A 12,313-nucleotide genomic window follows, 5' to 3' on the forward strand; every position below is an offset into this window, starting at 1 on the left:
TCTCAAAGTACTTTACAAAATACTACCTGACAACCAACATGTACATAGGTCTCTTTGTAGGCAGCTCAGCCCCACGCAGCCACTCGCTCACCCCCACAGTGGGATGGGGGAGAGAATTGGAAGGGTACAAGTGAGAAAACTCGTGCGTTGAGATGAAGACAATTTAACAGGGAAAGCAAAAATGGCGCATGCAAGCAAAGCAAATCAGGGAATTCACTCCCCACTTCCCACGGGCAGGCAGGAGTTCAGCCATCTCCAGGACAGCAGGGCTCCAGCACGCCCAACGCTCCCTTGGGAAGACAAACACCATCACTCCCAACGTCCCCCCTTCCTTCTTCTTGCCCGCAGCTCTTCTTGCCGAGCATGACGTCCTCTGGTGTGGGATGTCCCTGGGGTCAGTCGGGGTCAGCTGTCCCGGCTGTGTCCCCCCCGACTCCTTGTGCCCCCCCAGCCTCCTCGCTGGTGGGGTGGGGGGAGAAGCAGAACAGCCCTTGGCTCTGGGCAAGCACTGCTCAGCGGGAACCAAAACGTCCCTGGGTTATCAGCACTGTTTCCAGCACAAATCCAAAACACAGCCCCATACTAGCTGCTATGAAGAAATTCACCTCTATCCCAGCCAAAACCAGTAAACTAGGGATAATGCAAGAACATGCTCCTGATTTTTCAGGTGTGTGGGCCAGGGGAGGTGTGGAGGAGAAAAAACCAATGCTTAAGACAAAAGGTCCTCCTCTGGAGCAGAGAAAGTGTCCAGAATCCAGAAGTTACACCAGCTCCTCTGGCTCTCCATTTCACAACAGAAATGAAAGGCATTTCTTGCCTTTCTGTTATGAGGTATTTACTTAAGTATCGCAGCCTCAACTCAAAACCAGCCATTTTATACAGAAATGTGAAGAGTAACTGGAAAGTTCCTACAGATTTTTATCATTCCTATGCACCCAACTACTGGCAGCCTTTTAAAGGAAGGAATTCATAGCAAGGAAGAAGCACAAGAGATACCCTAACCTTTGTCTAGTCCATGTGTGAATATACAGCCAAAGACCACAATCAGGCATTTGCAATAAATCTATTAAATGCTACAAATAAGAGTTACTTTAAGATCACAGGGAATGTTTTTATCTAGTGAAGATCAATAGTGTAACATTCACATTAATATGAATGTAAGGTATGTAAAAATATTGTACACATTTGAGGAAATTGCTTTTTTTCACAGTATACTCTCAGTCTCCTAATTGAGTCAAAGAGAATAAAACAAATTCCCAGATTCTACTTTGAAGCCTGTGGCCTCAGCCCCAGCTGCCCTAGAGTACTGGTGTCACGCTCTAGTGGAAAGCGCATGGCAGGAGATTGGACTTGGCAGGCACCCCCAGGAAAATGAGCTGAGAGGGGCTGCTGTGCAATTCTGACCACATCTCAACACAGTGGTACTTGCACTATGCTAAGCTATATATTGGTACAAATTAGAGGGCACTTCTGAAACCTGTTTATCCCCCATCCCATGCAAGCATTCAGCAAACAGCTCTGATTGATTGTGCTCCTTGGACACTCCTGCTCAATTAGCGTCACACTCTCTGATCACTGGTGTCTTATTTGATATCACCACATAGATGAACTTAAAACTTTCAGAAATAGAAATTTTGTGAACATATTACCAAAATCTAAATTCAGGAACAGAGAAGCCAAGTTCACCTGTTCTGTTATAGAAGATCTAACTATCAAAGAGGCAATTCTCCTTGTAAGTCAGCATTAGGAAAGAAAATTCTTAATCTGCTCTTATCAAGGAATGCTTCAAAAGCATTGGCAGGATGCTAGCACTACATAATAAGATACTTTGAGTTCACTTTACTTGCAACTCTAAAAGTGATTATTTTTCTTGTATCTAATAGTGAGGGCATCTCTATAACATTGTTATTTCTACTCTACACCATTATAAAAAACAAGGTCATTTCATGATTGTAGATCTTTTGATCTTCCTGGTCCATTTAGCAAAGACTGTGAGTTTTAAAATGTGATAGTCTGAAGGTTATCGTTTCTTGGTAAATGAATAATTCCAATTTTTGCTCTCATAACCAGCTGTATTCTCACTCAGTCCTGCTTTCATTCCTACCTTTCCAACACTGCTGATTAGAAATGGTATTAGCTTCCCACACAAACAAAAAAGTCTGTTTTCCTAAAAAGTCTTACTAATTTAAACTTACCATATTAGTGAGAGGACATACTAATGAATGGGTAGTATTCGTGTACACAGATTGCTGCTGGGTTTTGTACTATGTACTCTTACTAAAACAACACGACTTACTTTTAAAAACTCACTTTCCTAGTTAATCACACGTTACTTAGGAGGTGCAAACCTGTATTTTAAGAGTTAAAGATTCTTGGTTTGAGTTTAGTAATTTGCTTTTGATAATGAGATATATGTGAAGTAAAAATAATTTTAAAAATGGTTTTAGTGTTTTAGGAATTTTTAAGGCAGATATTTCTGATCTTGAAGAAAGCAAACCCTAGAATAGCTCTGTTGAGGTTTATTATTTAAAATAGTTTGCTTTATAAATAATCCAATACCATTCATTCCTATGGCTACCTTTCACTGCTGCTGTTTTCTATCCTCTGCATAGATGTAATATATCCACTAAAGGAAATAAACCTGAAATCAAATTACATTATAGCCTAAAAAATAGTTATTGTTAGTAGGATATTTAAAATAGCAGATTCCAAAATCACCTAATGAAATACGATTTGACTATAATCAACCCATTAGAAGCTTGGCTGAGATACTTCAATGGCTGCAGCCTTTCATTTGAAGAGGCTGACACATATTGATATATTGATTCTGAAAGGCAGATTAAGGGTTAAAGTAATCATTGATAATTATTCCATATTCACATGTGCTTCCATTACCACATAATCTATTGAAAAAGGAAAAATTATAGTTCCTTTAGATGATTAACATCTTGTAATTAAATAGATTCTGTTTTACATTCCTGACCTACTCTTATTTATGCTACCTTGATCTACTACTTCAATGCCACTGAATAAATTTTTGCCTGAACAGCTCAATGAATGCCATGGCAATGCAGTGAAAGTCCATTACTTGATTGTGGGAAAAGAAGACTCAGTGCATAAATTTAATGTGTCAATAAATTATTACAAAAATTATGTTTCAAAAGACAAGATGTGTTGGGAAAAACTATTTTATATTTTCCTTTCAATCCTACAAAAAAATTTATAATTATAACCTTGGAGAGTTTTAAATACAGGAATCATTGCAGTATTTCTTTAAAAAAAAAAGTATTTAGAATTACACTCAGAATTACCGAATTGTGGAGAAATATTCAAAATATACATTGTATAAAGAGATCTTCCTTCTCTGCAACTTGAAGACTTAAACTAGATGTGACTTAATATATTTAATAGTCACAATAAAAGAGAACATGTCAGTAAAATGCCGCAGAATTGCAGACAAATCTGCAACAGCTCTTAAAAGAAAAAAAAAAATTAATAGGTTAATTCCATTGAAGTGCCCAAACCCTTGCTTGGTTGATTTGGAAAAAAAAAGGAGTAATGAATTTAGCAAAATTCTGATCAAAGTGCCAAATTAGAACTAGTCATACATATTGTTAATGCAAAGAAATGGTTCTTTCTTGTATGGTCTCATGTCTTTTGTAAAGGCCTGAATATCTCCTCTCGGACAGTCCAGTAAAATATTCATAATGAATTAATGAAAAAATGAACCCTCAGAATAACTACATAAACTGAAGAAAGTAACTATTTTTAGTATTCTAGACAGGGTATGCTTATGCAAGATTAGAAACTTGTAAAATTATTTGCTATAAATATGTAATTTTGTGGAAATGCCAGTGGGCAGAACGTATCTGCCCATTCCTCAGCTTCTGTGTGGCAGTGAAGAGAGCACAATTCAGATAATATTGTGTTAGGGAAGTCAGAGTTTAATATATCACACCTAATTTTAACTATTGTGAAATTAAGCAGCTAGTTTAAGGTAAGTGTCTAAAATCACTTTAAAATAGATAAAGAGAGAAACAGCTTCAAAGAGCGACCTGTATCATGTCTTGGACACCACTTACCTTGAATGTCCTAGTGGTGGCAATAACTGCAGAAGGAAATTAAATGAGTAATTTGGACTAGCTGCCTAGTTTTTAGAGGACTAAAATTAGGGGAAATTAAGCCTATTCCTAGTATCAACTGTAAACATCATTATCCATGTAATGTAGCTTGCCCCACATTTTCTAAATCTACAGTTTCTTTTTTCCTGGTATGTACAGAGTTTTTGGAATACCAGCATGAGTCCTGAAATAATCTTTCCTTAAATAAAGTTTTTCTTCTCAGCCTCAGTTCTCCCACTCCTCAGAGTTCAGCGAGAACATATCACAGTAGTCTTCCATTATTTCTGCTGAAATACTATGAAATCCTGTATATCACCTTTCAAGCCAATCTTTGCTTAAGAGAATGCTTAATGTCACAAAGGGTCTTTAATCTCCAGGTGTATCTGAAACACAGGAACCAAAATCCATGAAGTAATGTTCAGGCAGGGAATAACATCGGAAGCTAAAGAAATGTAACTTTGTGCTTAGTTTCTTTAAAAAACAGATATCATGGTATGTAACTAAGATTAGGTTTTGCCAAGAAAGACTGAATCTGATGGAAAGAACAGAAATGCCTTGTAGTGATATCTCCATATTCTGTCCCTACTAGGAAAGCTTCAGGAATATTAACAGGCAAAATGAAATTCTAGTCCTGCCAGTGTTAAAAGTTTTGGAAATATGTAGAGAGTAAAAGTCCATTTTGTTATTCTCACCCTAAAAAGAATTTGTGAGATTTGCTGTGAATATCGACTATAATCATTACAGCAATTACTGGTACAATAGGGTTAAAGATGAAAATGAATACACGTAACAGAAAAATTAAATAAAAAAGAACTTAAGAAAAATGTAATTTTTAACTATTAGTTCTAACAAAGAAAAATTAGCTCCAAAATTGCTCAACAGTAGGAGCTAGTTCAAATATTCTTGCCAAAATTCACTAAGTCAAAATATTTTTGATAAGTTTTTATAAAAATTAATTTACATTCAGATGATAAAATTTCTTCTTTAAATTCAACACCCATATTCTAATACCCTTTGAACAAATCAGACCAAATACATCCCTGGCATTAATCCTGTAGCATCACTGGATTAATCCATTCCAATATGAATAAACATTTTCATTTAAATATTTCCAAGAGCAAAATGTACTAAATTTGTAATTTGTCATATTGTATACACAAAAAGGCTGGCAATCGTTCATGACTGTAACCCAGACAGTCTGTCATTCTCTTCCAATGTGACTGTAATTTAATTTGAAACCTGCCTTCTTTTTCAATCCTTGTTCAAAGTATGAAAACTTCTAATAAAAATAATCATGCAGTGTTATAATCATTATAATACAACCAAACATTCTGCAAAGTTGGTGTGAGAGACAGACTATAATACCACAGAACTAGCACTTAACTTCAAACGTTGCCTGTAAAGCGTTTCACAGCTCTGACTGTGCCGGGTGTGTTACTGGGCTGAAGACACCTCTTGGAGCTCTGCTTTACAGATTGTACTGAGCACGCTAGGATTGATGGCTCCACGCATCAAAGAAAAGGGAGGAGTACCTCACAAATACCACGTTTGGGGAATTATTGATATTGATGGTAACCTGGGGGCTCCCCTGCGTGTCAGAGTGCTGTGGAAGGCAAGGAAATGCCACAGATGTGAGAAGACAAGAGTATGGGCTAATGACGATAGCACTGAGATGAAAAGGAGACAGCTATTCTCCTACTCCTTCAAATCATCCATTCGTGGGAAGGATCAGTCTGTCTCATACCTTCATCAGGAAAACTCAGCAGCCTTCCCCAATGCCCTTTTTATGTACAACCTACTTCCTTAACTAGGGATGCCTCAGCCTTTCTTGGAGCTAATTTGCACAATTCCACAACTACATCCTAATCTAGAGATTGTCACATCTTCCATCAAGACTTTCACCTTCTCAACTGTAAACCCTAGTAAGAAATTACCCTTCTCTGCCTTCAAGGATTTTTCTCACCAATTTCAGATCCAACCTAGAATCTCTCCCTCTTCCAATCACTGGGCATTTATTCTAGCCTTCTGTTAAAATGATAATAATATTTTTGTATTTCTTACCTCAGAAACACATCTCCCCAACATCCAACTGAGTTTTTACAGGCTGTAGTGTACCTAACAAGCTGGAAAATCAGATACGAGACTTGGTCCTGTAAGTATTTTGGCACAGGAAAGGAGGAAGTTTCAAATGGCGGCGGGTCCTAAAAAAATTTTTGTTTTTTGCAAACTCTCCTAGTTGCAAAACTTGAGCTCCTCAGGAGCTTTTTCCTTTCAACAGAATAGGGCTGAAAGCAGACACTGTGAACGTAAGAACGGACTATACAACAACCACTTCTGACTTATGTGTAATCTGAGATGCAAAAGCATTCCTACCTATGCCCTCTCTTAGCTACGCTCTCTAAGCTTTCATTCTACTACTAACAACTCTGAAGTTTTTCTACATATTTTTGCATTTGCCTATGACTGATGCACTCATGCCAAGTTCTGCACTCTATGCAATGTACATAACGATTTATTTATCTTAAAATCATTCAGCTCTTCAGCTTCACTACTTTAAGAGACTTTTCTTGGTTTGTTTCTTTATACTGCATGCACATAACTCTGCAAAATTTCCATTTCTGAGACAGTAAATAACGTGATTTTTTTTTTTACAAGAAACTTCTGTGATAATCTCTAGATTCTCCCCTCTTGGTAAGGAAGCTTGACATTATCATGACATTTTGTATTCAGATGTTTTTGAGATTACGTGTTGCATTTCTGAGAGTGAAAATACTTTGATTTTTTGAAAATACAGTATGTATTCAGGTTTGCTTACTTGTTATTAGACTTAGAAAAAGACATATTAGAACTTATACATATATATTTTAAAAATATGTAAAACCTCTATATACCAAATATAGAATTATTTGATTGTTAGAGCTAAAGACTGAGGAAGATGATAATTTATAGACCTCTTCATTTCTTCTTTTTTCTAGGAGACAATAAAGAGATTCGAATGCTGTTTCAGGAGATTAAAAATTCAGGATATTAACTTATGATAAGTGGCTATTATGAAAAGAGGGGAAAAGGAAGAAACAGAGAATTTTGTGTAAGAATAAAGTCAAAGATATACTACCCAGAAAAACAAAGGCATGCTAAAAACCAAGTGGTTGCTGAGGGCATACCTAAAAATGGAAAGGAATAGTAAATTAGCATGGTATGCTAATTTATACGATACAGAAAAAAAAATGTAGGACCTACTATGGTAACTGAAAATTTCATATTCAGTTGAAAAGAGCCAGAACTGAGAGAAAAGGAGAGATATCCTTCCAGAATCTCTCAGCAACACCTAGTTCTTCTCTTGCTGAAGTCAATTTTAGTATCAACTATTATGGTAAGACTATTGACAACTACTTGTGACCATTCCATGAAATGTCATAACAGACAGTTGCTAATCAAAAGATCAATTAATAGATTTATCATATGGATGTGTAAGATGGACATTAATGTATAACCAATAATGTAGCCAATTATATATGTAAAAAAGCATAAGTCTAAGGAATAAAAAAATTGCTCCACTTAAATATCAGCAGAAATACTACAAACCACACTGCAGAGCATTTTAAGCTACAGAAAAAAAATTAACTCCTTTGTTGAATAATTTCAGCATGAGAGTGTTAAAACCCCAAAAGAAGCAGAAAATGAGGAGAAACAATATTTTCTAACATGCCTATGTATCATAGAAATTGTGAATAATAATTGTAATGCTTGTGAAAAATCTCTACATTTGTAGACGAATTTCAGGTCCTACTACCATGTTTGTACGAGCTTATAGGGGCTTAATTGGTGGGGGTTTTTTAACTCAATTTTTTTTTATATCACCATTTGTCTAACAGTTGTACTCATTACTGATACAAATTCCAAGAAATATATAACTGTAAACAACTATAAATTAGCAACAGAAGTTGTGGAAAAACACTAGAATATGATACTTGACACTGGTAGTTATTTACAGCTTCAAAATCTTAATTCGGACACATACAAAATATGTATTCAAACATGTTCCATCTTGACCATAATCAAGAATGGTAACTGATCATTCTTAGCTAACTTTTTGCACAAGAGAAAAAAAACAAGAAAATAATACAGAGCAAAAAAATATATCAGTTGAGCTCTCTGGGATCAAAAGCAATGCAAAGATAAACCGGGATATGGAAAGATAATGTAATAGCATTCCATAATTAAAGCAAAAACAAGCTAGGATGAGTACTAGGTGAAAAATTCAAGTATTTTAGCTATTACAGGAAGATGCAGAAGACACATCTTGAAAAAATATCTTATGTAATAATTTCTACCAGCTATAAATTTATTTCCACGGCTTTTGAAATACTTTCTATATAAACACATTTTCTGAATACACATATGTACAAAACCACATTGTAAATAAATGCTTTAGTCTCTTCAGAAGACATTTTTCAGCAGAATTTGTCTTTCATCTCTGATAAAGTAACTTTGATACAATAAGCCTCAATCATCACATTCTAAAACAGCCCTCTCAAAAATCTAGAAATATGTTGCCTCTTAAAATTAGTAACTGACTGCAAAGAACTAGTACTCACTTTGTCACAGTGGTATTAATCTTGTGAACAGCATAATGTCCTTTTAACATCGTTTTAGTATTGCCTCATTCAGCCCGTTACGAGTAAATAAGCTGTAACAAGAGTTTTCTAAGTATGCTGCATGAAAATCTAGGGCTGATATGGTTGCTGAGCTTCTTTTTGTTGATTTCACCTTAAGAAAGAGTACAGCATAGTGACTAATACAAGAGATTTTGATTTTCTATTTCTATTGCATTTTGGGTCAGTAGTAGATTTACTTCAGGCAACTATTTCACTTTCCTTATATTAAGTCAAGTTAAATTGGCGCTGACTGGACTGCAGAAAATGAGTGGTTGCAAACTATTTTGAAATACAGATTTTTTTGTTTACACGAGCTTTGTTTTCCACTCTGGATGCCAAAATGAAGAGAACTTTACAAGATAAGATTAGACCACAGGAAACAAAGTAATTAAGACAAATACAGATTAATTCCCTTGGTCTACAACTTTTAAGGTATTTGTTTTCACTAAGTATCAATCTGGAATCTTAGATATGCATGCATGGCTTCTGAGAACCGTATCTGCCCATTTAATTTAAAAGTGAATGCAAGAACCAGAGGGATTAAATACAAAAGCATCACCTTTACCTTGCACTGTCTGTTATTTAGATATTTGAACTCTAGGCTGAAGCATGATGAGACCATGAGAAGCAGCAATCTACCTAAGCAAATTACTTCTTGGCGTATTGCTGTGCCTAGTCATAGAAAGCAACAGATCAAGCATCAGATCTTAGCGATGTGAACATTTTCTACTACAAATAACAGAAATTGAAAAATTCATAATCTTGTGTCAACTGAAAGGGAACACACCATCGAGTCTAGAATTTAATGACAGTCCTATTAATGTTTTAACAGTCTGATAGTCAAAATTATCAGTACTGAAAAGCATCGATGCTAAAATGGTTATAACAAAAATCCCCCCAGACCCTGCCAGTATATCTAACCCTTTCCACTGGTGGTGTGCTCAAGCTTCAAATCTCCCTGTGGGTCTAAAGCACAGATTGTAGCTGCGGGGTGCAGGGAAGGACATTGCAAGGATTTCCCAGCATCATGATGTCTTTGGCAGGACTGTGATGTGCCTGGCGGGGCGTTTCTATCTTCTCTTTGAAGGAACATGATGTTGATACTTTCTTCTCCCCCTAGCCTTGGGCTCTGCTTGGGTTTCCCTTTACATCTCTCCCTGTCCCAGCCCGTTTCCCCGTCCCGGGCTGCCAGCTGCAGGCTGGCAGTGGCCCCCAGCCCCAGGCACACACACAGGGCTGCCTGTGGTTTGCCAGGCAGGGACTGCGCTGGCAGGGGGCGGGGGCTTCACCCCTCTGTTACCCCCCAAGCTGAAGCTGGAGCAGGGCAGGCAGGGGTTAAACCAGTGACACCCAGTTCAGGCCACGGTGAGGCTGAGCCCCGAGCCCCTGCGCTGCCCGCTCAGTGCACGGCCAGAGCATCCCTCTGATAAGGACAGAAATTGTATTTACTGGATTATCAAATGATAAAATCAAGCTATACCTAAAGATATCACAGTTTAGATTATGATTCAGTTCACGTATCAATAAACCTACAAAAAGGGATGGAGAACTAGATAAATCTGAAGACAGTGCAAGTAAAATCTATTAATTCATGTCTGAATATTGGAAACATGATGACAAAAATGTCATAGTTGTCAATATTGCCAGAGAAAGTCACGTTGTAGCTGGGCAAGATGCAAGTATCAATTCAATATTTACAACATTTTAACTTTGGTTTTAAGAACATAGGTTTTAGTATGAGCAATTACTTTATTAGAATTGAGAAAAAAATTTAAAACTAAAAGCTAACTGAAAACTTGTTACTGAAAGACAAATTTCTAAGAAGCAATGTATTTCTCATTTGAACTAATACCATTCAATACAGAGAAAGAACCGTATCGGTATGTTGTATTGTAAATATAGCATATATATTTCATATATTGCATATATGTATTACTATAAACACACATAGTCTTACAGAGAAATACCCATCTTTTATTCAGTATAGTCGCTGTTCATTAGCCACGTTAATTTCAACACTGTAATATAAAATGGAGTGTATAAATAAAATTAAAATAAGGGAAAATTAGAGAGCTGCACTATGTGGTAAATGCATCAAGAAAAAGATGTTCTAGCATCACTCTAAAATAATACAAATATAGCTTTGTGTAGAAAAAAATACACTCACATTTACTTCCTTATCACTCCATAACCTGAATGCCTCCAGAATATACTAATATTATGATTATTGTTATAGCTTTTGATTTTCTTCTCTATTAGGCATGTTTTATGTAGTCTGTAATAGTCTTATTTAAAACTGAAGCACTTATGTATTTTTACAGTCAAAGTTTACTGTCTAGCTATAAACTCATCTTTCTCTTCTTGGGACACATGGAATCACACTTACTATTAATAAGTAATGTATTATTCACAGTACAGTTTAAATGTCCCATCAGAAATGAGAACAATACTGTCCTTGGAGGTCTTCCAGACCCAACTGGACAAAGCCCTGAGCAGCCTGGTCTGACCCCATAGCCAACACTGATTTCACCAAGAGGGTGGACTACAGACTGCACAAGGTCCCTTCCAACCTGATTTATTCTGATTCAGGAATGAGATCTCCCTTGGTAGCTTGAGCCGGTAGCCTGGTTAATGGCAAAACACATGGGATCAAAAGTATGCAATGCGTGCATGGAAGCAGACAACAATCCAACAAGAATTTCATCATGGTTATATGCAAAGTTACTTGTGAATAGCATGTATTTCATCATAACCTAATGATTTTCAAAATTCTTACACTATTTAATAACACTGTGGTCGAATTCGACCTCCTCCCCAAAAATCCGAAAAGTATGCAAAAAAGGTAGGTTGCTTTTTTTTCCACTTAGATTGATGCTAATCACACACTGAGACTGTATGCAGGCAAGCAGGAAGTACAAACACTTGGAAATAATCTTAATTACTGATGAGAACATGTATTATTTAGAATACAGCTATGCCTTGGGTAGTATGTATAGGCACTAATATTTGGTTCATTTAATTACTATAGCACAACACCTTCACTATTTGTTTCAAATGAGAACGTGGCAACTTAGAGTAGTACGCTGGCTGCGTGGAAATAAAACAGATCCAAGTCATGTAATCAGTGAGGCCCAGAGAGGTGCCCCGTACATTTTTCCACTACAAACTAGGAAAAAATACAATGGAATTCCTAATAAAACAACTAGATTCTTAGCATGGAAGGCCAAGCCATTCTACTATAGTGAACAAAATACTATTCATGAAGTCATCTACTTCTCTGAACCCTGTTAAGGATAAAAGACAGAGATTACTGGCAGAGACAGATACAGAGAATCAAAAAAATCCACGATGCTACCATGGCCGTACTTTTCAGAAATAAGAAGCCCAGTAACTGTTCTAACATAGAGCATGCTGAGTTCTGCGAAGCGAAACCATCACTCAGCAGTCATTGCTTTAGATATTGCTGTGACTGATCGAAACATCCACAGGCTTTTAAGTGACGAATTGCGTGTTTTTATCTAACTGGTTCCCAGT

The 12,313-nt window shown here is 36.5% G+C and overlaps 1 protein-coding gene across 1 annotated transcript in view; it reads right to left on the reverse strand.

Moving 5' to 3' along the window:
• The window catches only part of EYS (eyes shut homolog), a 938,397-nt gene that overhangs the window by 445,400 nt on the left and 480,684 nt on the right, over window positions 1-12,313 (reverse strand). The window lies entirely within an intron of this gene.

This window comes from Haliaeetus albicilla, chromosome 17 (assembly GCF_947461875.1).
Source record: "Haliaeetus albicilla chromosome 17, bHalAlb1.1, whole genome shotgun sequence".
NCBI classification, from domain to species: domain Eukaryota; kingdom Metazoa; phylum Chordata; class Aves; order Accipitriformes; family Accipitridae; genus Haliaeetus; species Haliaeetus albicilla.